This window comes from Camelus ferus, chromosome X, assembly GCF_009834535.1.
Source record: "Camelus ferus isolate YT-003-E chromosome X, BCGSAC_Cfer_1.0, whole genome shotgun sequence".
Classification (NCBI taxonomy): domain Eukaryota; kingdom Metazoa; phylum Chordata; class Mammalia; order Artiodactyla; family Camelidae; genus Camelus; species Camelus ferus.
The window spans coordinates 16,461,626-16,473,366 of NC_045732.1; the positions used below are offsets into that span (position 1 = coordinate 16,461,626).

The window sequence follows — 11,741 nt, forward strand, 5'->3', positions numbered from 1 at the left end:
CCCAAAAGACACTTTTTTATGTAAAATTTCTAACCTATTTGAGGGGGGAAAAATAAACAGCGAAGATTAAGCAAAAGAGTATAACATGAACTGTGAGGTCAAGAGAAGTCCAAAGAGAGAGAAAGGAAGGGGCACACATGTGGCGGAGACTTCATGAAAATGTTGGACCTTGAGCTGGGCTTTGAAGGACAGGTAGGAAAGAAAAACGGGCACTCGAGCAGACAGAAGGTCATGGAGAAGAAGCAGGAGGCAGACAGAAGGAATGAAGTCTCCTGTGACTATGAAAAGCCAGTCTGGAAGGAGAGAGCGCGGTGACGGGGGTGGGGGGGGGTGGATAGCTTGCCACCATGTGACAGCACAGTGCGTGAAGCCTGGCTAACACATCACCTCATTCTCATCTTCAAGCCGAGCCCCGCAGACCGGGCCCTGAGGCGCAGGGAACTGGTGCGTCGCAGCTGCGGGAGCCTGTGTTCAGAGCAAAACGTGTGTCTTTGACCCCTTGTTCAGCATTCTTGCCGCTGAACCATGCTGACCCTGCTCGTCTACACTGTAAGGCAAGTAATGCAGAGGAGCAGCAACGAAAAAGAATTTTAAACAGTATGTTTAACACATTCTGGTTTGCTGTAAATATGCAAATAGGATGTTCTGGTGGCTCTGAATGACAGAAAAGCCGAACTTCTAAGTATAACTGCTTTCAAGAGTTCAGATACAAGTTCTCTGCAAGGCGATCACAGCTTTACTGTGTTCAACCCTAACTGTCGACAGGAAACAGAATTAAAACCAGAGTTTGATTTCTAAGAAAAAGAAAACACAGAACAAGTAAAAAATAGTGTTATCTAAACTACGAAGGCTGGATTCCTAGGTCCCCTGCAAGTCACCTTTCCAAAGAGATACACAAGAACTGAACTTCTGAGCTTAAAGTTTTCCAGGAACCTGAATGTCACAAACACTGTGTTGAGCACAAGAAGCCAGACACTGATGCCATACCTAGCATTTCATTTCTACAAAGCATGAAAAGTCAGGCAGAACTGAACTGTGCTGTTTAGAAGCCAGCCGTGCGGTTGCCCTTGGTGGGGTGGGGGGCACAGTGATAGGACAGGGTCACCAGAGAGCTTCTGGGGTGCAGTAATGTTCCATTTCTCCACCCAGGTGCCATTTTCACACGGTTATTCATTCTATAAAAACTCATCAAGCTTCCACATATAACTTGCACATTTTTCCTTATGTATGTCCTACTTTGATGAAAAAAAGCATTTACATATTTCCTGGATCCTTAAACAGGATACAGGCAGAACTATAATACTTTCAGACACAAAGACTGTTGGCTGCAGGGAAAATGCTCAGTGAAAGAGAGTGAAGTGTTAGAAGTCTGGCTCCAGCAGGCGCCGGAGCAGAGCAGCCTTGGGAGATAGGACAGGGGTAGGCCCTGGAAACAGGGGCGCTGGTACAGTCCGGCCCCCCAAAGGGGTGCCAGAGTGTAGCTGAGGGATATTTGAGAGGATGAGATACAGAAGGCAGCCCAAGGTGGCATATGATATAAACTATTATTATATAATGGGTTAACACTAGGATCTAGCCCACTCTGGGGGCCGTGTTCCCATCTTTCAGCTGCCTGGTTGCCCTTTGAGGTCCTAATTGAGAAGAAAACAATTTTAGATACAAATGGCAAAGACCATGCTCGTACAGGCAAAGTAGAATGTGGGATCTTCAGTCACTCACTGAAAGGGATACATTAACAAAGCAAGGCACTGGACCCCTTGAATTGCAGTCACTTATTACTTGTCATAATTTCAGCAAATATTCAGAATCATGGGATTTCTGAGCAGAAAGAGGTATATAATTTAAGAAACGTGCTATCTTATCTCCTTTCTAGGTTTTCTAAGCCTGTACTTATATCAAATTAGATCATCAGAAAGTTCGGGCCCATGTTAGGTTTGTCTCCTACCTCCTTGGAGCAAGAGCCTGATCTTTTACAATGCTTCAGAGAACACTGGGGGTCTGATGAAGCCCACAAAACCCTTTTCAGAATAACTAAATGCATACAGAAAATGCATGGGCTTAAAGAAAACCACTGATACCAAAATTTAGTTATCAAATATTTCAGTATAGCAGCATACATGCTTGTTCATTAAAGCAGGTACAAACAGGAGCAGCCTGAGGTCTACTGCAATTGTAATTTCAAAGTAGCAGTGAGAACAGATGAACTTTTGAGATACCTGCAACAACTGTACCATGACCACAAAACATCTGTGGTGTCTACCGATGGCAAAGTTACCGGTTTTGCTAAAAATCTGTGCCAGCTTCGTGCACAGCTGGAGAAAATGCCAACAAGTATCAGTAAGAGAAGTTGATGAAAATAAGGATGCAGGCCTCTTCCATCCAAGCCCACGGGTCCCATGAATTCTACACACACACGGATCTGCTGAGCCCAGGTTAACAATCTCCAACTTTTGACTTATATTTGGGCTTGTGAGCCATTTCACCATAACGTTCTTGATTTTTTAAGGAAACGGTTTAAATCCTTGTGTAATGTGTAGTTCAAAGTCTCCTGAATCAAGGGATCAGACTTCAGCTTTAAGAGAAGCCACCTCTGTAAACTAAGCAGGGCTATATGTAACTGTCCGGCTTACATTTTTGCCCACATTAAATCTTCTATATATTGACAGTAACTATATTAACCTTTGCGGCTTGCTTATTAGCCTTTCTGCCTTTTCACAGTTTTAGTTTTCTATGGCTCTTCTTTGAACCCAATTTGATGTGTGTTTGTATTGTAAGCCATCGTGTGTGTGTGTGTGTGTGTGTGTGTGTTTGTGTGTGTTTTAAGCAGTGTCGTATAAATATGCAAATAAGAGTCCTTGTCTTATCAAACCTGGGGTGGCGGAGCCACTAGGAGGATCTGGGGGCCCAGTCTCCAGACCCCATGATCTTTCCTAGACCTCAATGCCTGCTGACTGTTTCACTGTGTGCTGGCCAAACTAACCAACAGATTAGATATTTAATCCTGGAAAAGCAGAGTAAAAAGGCTTTATTTCTGGGCACAAATAAAAATGACATATTTTCAGGAAGGAAGTTCAGAGCTAAAAGCCCATAGGAACAGGTAGATGGAAGGAACAGAATTTGCTAAGGATAATATGTCAAACCTCACGTCGCTCAGGTGTGGGAGGAAGGTCTCATTTATGCCCTCCATGCTAAAGAAAGGGCAGAATGCTCTCTAAGTACCCCAGTTTGGCTTTTATGTTGTCTGTCCATCTCATGAAGTTGATCCCAAGGTGCCTTGCGAAAATTCTAAAGTATTAGAAAGGCGGTCAGCTTCAGAAAGCCTATCTACCCTGCTCAAGAGAGCACCAATGAGTTTCTCTATTCTTTCTGGAACATTCTTGACATTTAAAATTTAATAGGGTAATTCCATCCTCAATCCAAGTTCATTTTCTTCCACCAATTCTCCCTCCTTCAAATACACACACAAACAAACTGGATTATTCCAAGGTCTGAACATTTTGAAACAAATTCATGATCAGGAGTAAGAGTTTACTCTGAGGTTGGAGGAAGGGAAAAAATCAGGATGAGCTCTTTGTTAATGTCATATTTCCAAATATTTGAAAAGTCACAAGTAACAAGCATAAGACTTAGAACCAGCTTACACTGTAATTGAGTATGGGTTTAGAGTTACGTGGGAGAGACTGGTCTCCGGCAGACAGGAATTGCCTCAGAAAAATACTCAAATGCAGAGGAACATCTTGTGTGCTGGAGTTAACACAGGCCCATGCCCCATCACCGAGGGGCACATCGGGGAGTCCACCAGGACTCATCTCTTGGCAACAGCAAATTTCCTCTTTCTAATCTTCCCACCACTACCCACCCTTCATTTAAATGTGATTTTTTTTTCTTGTATTGATTGCAATTTTAAAAATCTCTCAGCTTAGGGAGAAAAATTAGAAGAGTCATATACTCATTATTTTGAAAGATGTTAGAGGGACAGAAAAAGTCTTCTCATTCTGACTGATTAAATCCATTGTATGCCCGCCTGATATACAACAAACCTATTTGCTGGATTGGAAAGGGGCCCCACATGGCAGCCGAGAGAGAAGACAGATGAACTGCATGCTAACTGTCCTTGCCTTTATTTAGCGAATGCTCTGGGTGGGATTCTCCTCACTAACCAGCTTGAGAGTGACCATGACAATGGAGGACTCCAATTTAGAGGCAAGGCCATCTTTAAATGTGCTCTCCATTCTTCTGCCTCTACATTTGAAGCAGGAGCTACATGGGTCACTTGTAACGGGTTTTTAGGTAATCATCAAAGTCAGTTCCTTAAGACTTGAGCTGAATGTCTACCCAAGCCAGCCAGCAAGGGCACAGGATGACCTTCAAACCCTTTACAATGGTCCCCTCTTGGGGCCAAGGATTAAAAAAATCTGTTAGCGTTCCCTTGAGACGTTCCTGACTCCAGGGTAGACATTGTAACAGTTTTATCAGAGAACAGACAAGGAGTTTTCCATCACTTCCCCGCCTGCTGTACGGCTGGGTGAACACCTTTCTCTGTCATAGCCTGCACTCCGTGTGTCCCACACATCTCTGGGGTCTCACGAGACTTATGCCCATATAATTGGCACATTTGAAACCAAAAGAACTTGAACTATTACAGGAATAAACTCAGTCTACCGTCCTTCATTTCTGTTCAAGACAATTTTTAAAGGACTTTCTCTCCTGCATTTAAGAGTGAAACATGGCATAAAAGCATGCAGGGGGTTTGATTATTTTGACAAATGGTCTCCCCATTTTCTCAGATCTCATCTTGCTCAAAAGCTATTGCTCAAGAGCTTCTAAAGAATTGCTCTCCACTGCCTATGAAGTAAAGCTTAAGCGTGTCAGAATGGACTAAACAGCAACTGCAATTTGGCTTCTGACTCATGTCCCCCAGCCCCCCTTCCCCATCACACGTTCCACCCCAGGAATACTCACGAAGAGCAACGCCCTCAAAACGCCACGCTCTCTCCTCTCTTTGGACCTTCACACATCCCATTTCTCCAAATGACTTCCCTGATTTGTGTGCCTGGGGAACTCCTATTCATCCTTCAAATCTTTGCTCAAAGCCTCCACATCCTAGCGCCCCTCCAGGCCAACGAACCCTCCTCCTCTGTGCTCCAGACACGTCTTACATGTCCATCTGCAAGGGGTCTCACTCACCCTTGGCTACACATCCTGGGTTCACTACATCAGAATCTTTAAAGGTGAGAGGCAGGCATCGGCATTTTTTAAGACTCCCCAAGTGATTCCAGTGTTTGAGGACCACTGTTTTTTCCTCCCCAAATTGAGGACTCCAGGCAAGCAATGACCACACCACTACTTTTATAAACTTAGTGCCTAGTCCCACATCAATAAATACATAAAGCCTGGGCGGTAACTTTTCTTTAAAATGTTTTTGTCACTCATGAATTCTTTGGAAAGTAACTCCAGGGAACAGCAAAAACTGCTTAATCCAAATCAACATACTTCAACATTTTTACCAGCAAACTGAACTTGTGTATTTCTGAATAACAGAGCCACCTTTTGCAAACCACTTCCCAGCACTTTCAGAGGAGGGGGGACTATCCCTCCAAAAGTTCTTTTTTTCCCCTAATGTAGTTGGATATATCTTAATCATTTAGCACAGTCAGGAAAAAAATATAAAAAAGAAATTAAATGAGCAAGTTCCTTTCAAAGGCCATCCTCACCCGCAATGGGGGAGGTGGGGATTACCTAGCAGAGTGCGGGTCCTCCTTGCAGAGTCGCTGGTCCGCGCTGTCGGCTGTTATCACTACGGCTTCCTCTTCCCGGAAAGGCTGCCTTATTAACTTGCCACACGAAGGCGCCTGGAGATGACAGTATAAGACGAAATAAGATGACTTTCCAAATGTTTCCTTCCATTAACATACAGCCCATACAATTTCTTAACCTTATTCCTCATCAGCAGAGAGGTGTTTGCTGCTTCAGAAATTCAATGGACGTTACCCAGGACACAGGCAAAAAAGACCCAGTTCTGTTCCACCTCTGCTCACTCTATTTGGCTACTGCTGTATAAGGCCTGCTTTTCTAGACCCTTCTTTTCTTCCCACAAAACCCTGGCTCTACCATTTACCCAGAAAGCCTTCAGATGGTGTTTCAGGACTAGCCAGCTACTTGTTAGGTTTAATCACACACCTCCACTCCTACACAGCGGCTTGTCTCCTTGGTCTTGGGATTCGCGCCCCCACCCCCAAACCCGAGTCATCCAGGAACAGTCCCATTTTTTGCCTCCACCTGAGCGACTTTCTTTGGGCAGGCTGCGTCTGTCAAGCCTTAAGTGGCAACATTTATTTATGCCACATTTCTTAGTATCTAAGGTACAAATCAACTCTTCAAATGTTTCAGGCATGAATTAAAGTGACAGCTCTCCATGTTACAATGACAGCAAAATGTGAGTTAGCTGCAAGTCTCAGTAAACAAGTGTGTTTTAATTTAATTTTTATCCAACTCAGGATGAACTTAAAAATCACTCTCTTTTCATCCCTTGGTTTCATGCTTTAGTAAGTGCCATTAATTCAACAAGGTTTTTGTTTTGACAGTGAAGTCTTCCGTAGCATGGGTTCATAATTATGACCATAACTTTTCACTGACTAGGCCTTTAGGAATTGATAAAGGAGACACAAGACCAGACCTTCTTGGCACAGACTGGCTAGCTGCTGAACAAACCCCTCTCCTCTTCATCTTGGGCACCCACATTTCCCAGCTGTCCTAGCAGTTAGGTGTGGCCATGTGACTACATCCTGGCCAATGAAATGCAGACAGAAGTAAAGTGGGTGAACTCCAGGCCTGGCCCATTAAAACTCTCCAAGCACCATCGTCCATACTCTTTCCTCTTGTCTCATGACCTTGGAGGCCATATGTTGAAAACAGCAGAGCCACGTAACGGAAGAAGCCTGGGTGCCAGAATTCCCCCTTAGAGATTGTAGCCCACCTGTCAGGAATACCTTTTTTAGACCTTACATGAAAAAGAAAGAACTTTCTATTTTTTTTTTAATTTTTATTTTTTGTGGGTGGGGGGAAGTAATTAGGTTTATTAATTTTTTCGAGGAGGTACTGGGGATTGAACCCAGGACCTTGTGCACGCTAAGCATCTGCTCTATCGCTTGAGTTATACCCTCCCCCCAACTTTCTATTTTTTCAAGCCACTGAGGCTTTGGATTTATACACTACAGCAATCGTCTTAACTAGTAAAGATTTATGTCGTACTTTTTTTTAATTTAATTTTTTTAAAGTACAGTCAATTACAATGTGTCAATCTCTGGTGTACAGCACACTGTCCCAGTCATGCATATACATACATATATTCATATATACTGCACTTTTAAAACTAAAGTGTTATTTTCTCCCTAATAACAGTAATATATTTTCATTGTTTACTATTTGGAAAATACTCTACATTGGTATATTAATGTCACCTGAAAATGCTTCAAGAAATAAATCTCTGATAATGGTAAGAACCTTGTTAATCACAATATCCCTTCTTTTTTCTGAACATGGAAGGGTATATATTTAAAAAAAAAAAAACAAAAAACCTCCCTTAACTGAGATGCATTATTCTAATTAATGTTTTAGGAATGACAGAGGTTATTCTGATAACTAAATCAACTCAGAGTATTAAGCAATTTTGGGAATTGTAACTTCCTCAGACCCCCAAGGCATGATGCAGTCAGTTTCAAAGACAGTATTTCTATTTTATAACTAGGATACAACTTGGGCTCTACTGGAAACTTTCTCATCCCGTATCAGCACACGTGGAAATGGAAACTGTCATGCAGTGGAGGCTAGCAATAGTAAGTTATGTTTCTAACTTTCATAAATTATATTCAAAGCTTTACATTTAGGGTCACAGTCCTTCAGACAACTGTTGAGGCTTACTGTCAGCTGCACGATTCTTTGTTTACTCACTCAGACATTTATTAAATACTGACCATGAACTGTCTAGGTGCTTGGGGCACGACACTGAATGTGAAACAGACTTGATAACTGAGGAGCTTATAGTTCTGGGCACAAGGGGACTAATTCTTGTGAGGAAGGAGACAGGAAAATCTTCAAATACAAGATTATAGCTGAGAGAGGTCTAGAAAGGAGTGAGAGTATGATAGGAATAAACGAAGGAAGGGCATCTTAAGGCCTAAGATTCAGAACAAATCTGAAGTATCTGGGGGATGATGAGCTCATTTGGGCCAAAGTTTAGGGGAAAACTGGGGAGTACCAGAATAGGGGTCTAGAGACGCGGATTTGGACCTAATTATACGGCCTTAGATGATACTCTATAAATCCTGAACATTAATTTTCTGTATAAAAAGGGAGGCCAACAAATAGATAATTGTAAATGACAGATTTTAAGCAGAGCAGTGAGTGGCCTGATAATGTTAGGTTTCAGGGAAATTAATTCTAGGCAGAGCATGGAGGATGGCCTAGGACAGAGGTAATAACCCTGGAAGCACAGAAACCATTTAGGAGGCTGGCTGATGAAATATGGAAGTAGAGGACGCATTTGATTTGAGAGATGTTTCTGAGACAGAATCAGCAGGACCTGTTAGTTGTTTGGGTGTTAGGGAAAAGGAGAAGTTAAAGATGCCTGAGATTTCTAGCTGTGGAATCTGGGTGGATGATGATGATACCACAAGCTAAGAGGAAATTTAGAAAGAGCAAAGCAGAGGTGAAAGTAAAGAGACTGGTTCTTGACATGTTGTGATTAAAAGTGCCTATGCAGTATCCAGGTGGCACAGGAACTAAAAGTACACTGTAGCTTACAATCTCCAAGTGTTTTCTTATTAATAGTTCATATTAACTGCAAATGAGAAAAAGGAGGCTTTACAGTGGAGAAACCCGGAAGTCACTACCTTAACGAAACGGTTAGTTAACACCAAAATGTCTCCCGATACAATGCGCTGTCCCAATAAGGATGCCACATCACGTGAAATTCTTCAAAAATTTATAAGCTGATCCTAATCATGAGGAAACATGAAACAACCCCCATTATGTTACAAACAACCGCCCTGTATTCTCCAACAATGTCAACGTCATAAAAGGCCAAGAAGGGCGAGGAACTCCTCCATCTTAAAGGTGACTAAAAAGACATGATAATAAACTGTGACCGTGGATAGGGTCTTGGGTTGGAGGAGAGGGGAGCGACTACTAAAAAACATTATCAAGGTGTGGCCCATAGCCGGGTCGTACCTTGTGGGCTCCAGAGACTTCGGACTCGGGTCACGTCTTCGCGTCAGGCCCTCGCGCCCGCCATTTCCTGCTCTGGCGCGCAACTCACCAACCCGCGAGACAGCCAGGAACTACCCGCGAGACATCCGGGCACCACACGCGAGACATCCGGCCACTACACGCGAGAATTTGGGCAGTACTCGCGAGACATCCGGGCACTACACGACCGGCGTTCACGGCTCGCGCGCATGAACAGCACAGCCGTCTTCCAGCCACTTTCGCGAACTCGTCCGCCTGACCTAGCAGATGTGGCCGAGAATGGATCGCTGGTGCCCACATCTGTCATAAGCAATTGAAAGTTCCAAATCCCAAGAAATTTGGTTGGCACCTACGGCCTGCCCCCCAGTTCTACAAAACAAACGTCAAAAAACTTTACCTCAGTCTGTGACTTGCACACATTTTATTGGATCATATATCAGAAGACAGGGAAAGGTGGCTGCTAATCTCATTCACTGCTGATGGGGCGTTCCAACTTCTTCCAGAAGATGAACTGCATTTGTAAGATTAAAATTCAAAATATAAACACCTTTATCTTAAGATTTATGTAGTAAAAGCCTGAGAAAAACAGGTAAGAGACACAGACTAGAGAGCTAATGTCTAAAAGAAAATTCTGCAACAAATGAAAGAGAAGCTATATTTGGAGAAGAGAATACAGTTTTCTCAAGCTGAAGAAAAATATTTCATTTTCAGGTGAGAAGCCCCTACCACAGTCAACACAAAATTGACAAAAATTGTTCAATACCTGGATGTGAAAAGCTAATGTTCTAAATGTCAGAGATGAAGAATGTCATAGATCTTCAGAAAAAAAAGTTATCCATAAAGTACAAAAGCAGGCTTCTCCTGAGTGTCAGAGTAACAGGATACACAAGACAGTTTTGACGGGAGAGGCTGTGTGTGACTCAGTGTATCAAGTCATGGAGAAAGCCACAGAAATAATTCTCATTTATATATGGGCTCTAAAGATTGACTCTCTCTGAAAAAAGTCACTCATGGGTGGACTATAAATGACTGAAAGATTAATCAAAATGAAGACTTTTGACGTAGAAGTGCATGGTAAAAGTCCTGATGGTGAGTGTAAAAGTTAATTGATTTAAGAAGTCTATATAATTATTATAAATATGGTCTAGGTGGGGGAGGGTGTAGCACAAGTGGTAGAGCACATGCCATGCTTAGCATGCACAAGGTCCTGGGTTCAATCCCCAGTAACTCCTATAAAAAATAACATTAAAAAAGTAAACCTAATTACCTCCCCCACCCAAAACAAATTTTTTTAAAAAGTAAATATGGTCTAAAAGCACTGCAGATGTTTTTAAAACTTCAAATTTTAACCCATTCTGTTTCTTAAAAAATCTATTAATAAAAAGAATTTAGTTCAATTAAAAAATTATTGAGACTTGAGCAAGTTTGAATTAGAACAGCATGCTAGATGGTGGTACCATATATCACTATTAAATTTTCTAAATTTGAGAATTTCCCTGTGGTTATGTTAGAGAATGGCATTGTTCTTAGAAATTACTGAAGAGTCACTGGGAAAAGGGCTACGTACACACAAGAGAGAGGGAAAGCCAGTGGGATTAAACATTAACTGATGAAGCTGGGTAAAGTGTGTATGGGAGTTCTGTGTTATTCTTGCACATCTTCTATACATTTGAAATCATTTCAAAATAAACTGTTTAAAAATAGTTCTTTAAAACTGTAGGATCAGAATGTTAATATTCTGGGTGAGAGCCACTTCCATGCAGTAGTCAGGGCTAAAGCCAGTTTGGGTAGCTTTATGGATCAAGAGATGAAAAAGTAGGGAAAATGAGAGGTGATTCTTGGCCCTGAGATACAGGTATTGTACCTGCTTGAGTCTTGGATTTTCATAGTTTGAGTTTTCATAGGCAGATCACACATGTAAAGTCAGTGATTGATATGCCCATATATATTTATTCCATGCTATAATGTAATGAGACAAATTCCTCAGGGCTGTCATTGTTCTAAATAGCAAATAACAACTCCTAGACTGAAGTTAGAGTTCTGGCTGAGCTGCGGCACCAGGTGAGGAAAGAGAAATGCCAGAATCCTGAAGATGCTGAGGTTTGTTACCAGTGACCAGGATGCATTCTCACCAGCCCCTCCCCTCCCTGAAAAGAATTTAGTTCCTGCAAGTCTGGGCAGGATTCTTGGGGCCAGTTGAGTGATTGCTTTATTGGCTCTGGCCTTCAGTGGCTACATAATTATACTCTTTACTCATGAAGCAAAACGGAAGTGATTGTGTAAACACATTATGTATCATTACGGAAAATCGCAACATGCCTTCTTCCCGGCTGCCCTGCGAAATATCTAAATTACCCACGCTGCCAAGGAGGGGAGAAAACTGGGCCCAGGGAAAAGCAGGGAAGGGATTGCCTATCAAGAGAGGAATGTTGGGAGAACCTTTATTTGTGATTAAATTGCTTTTAAAATACATGAGGGACATTTAAAAATGCATA

General features: G+C 42.2%; 1 protein-coding gene across 1 annotated transcript in view; it reads right to left on the reverse strand.

Moving 5' to 3' along the window:
• LOC106730358 (casein kinase I-like) overlaps positions 1-9,357 on the reverse strand; it is a 69,436-nt gene extending 60,079 nt beyond the window's left edge. Inside the window, exons 1-2 of the mRNA XM_032475113.1 lie at positions 9,229-9,357; positions 5,740-5,852 (exon numbers count right to left, since the gene is read on the reverse strand). The gene's annotated coding sequence lies outside the window, so the exon portion shown is untranslated. The remainder of the gene's footprint in view (positions 1-5,739; positions 5,853-9,228) is intronic.
• Positions 9,358-11,741: the final 2,384 nt, after the last annotated feature.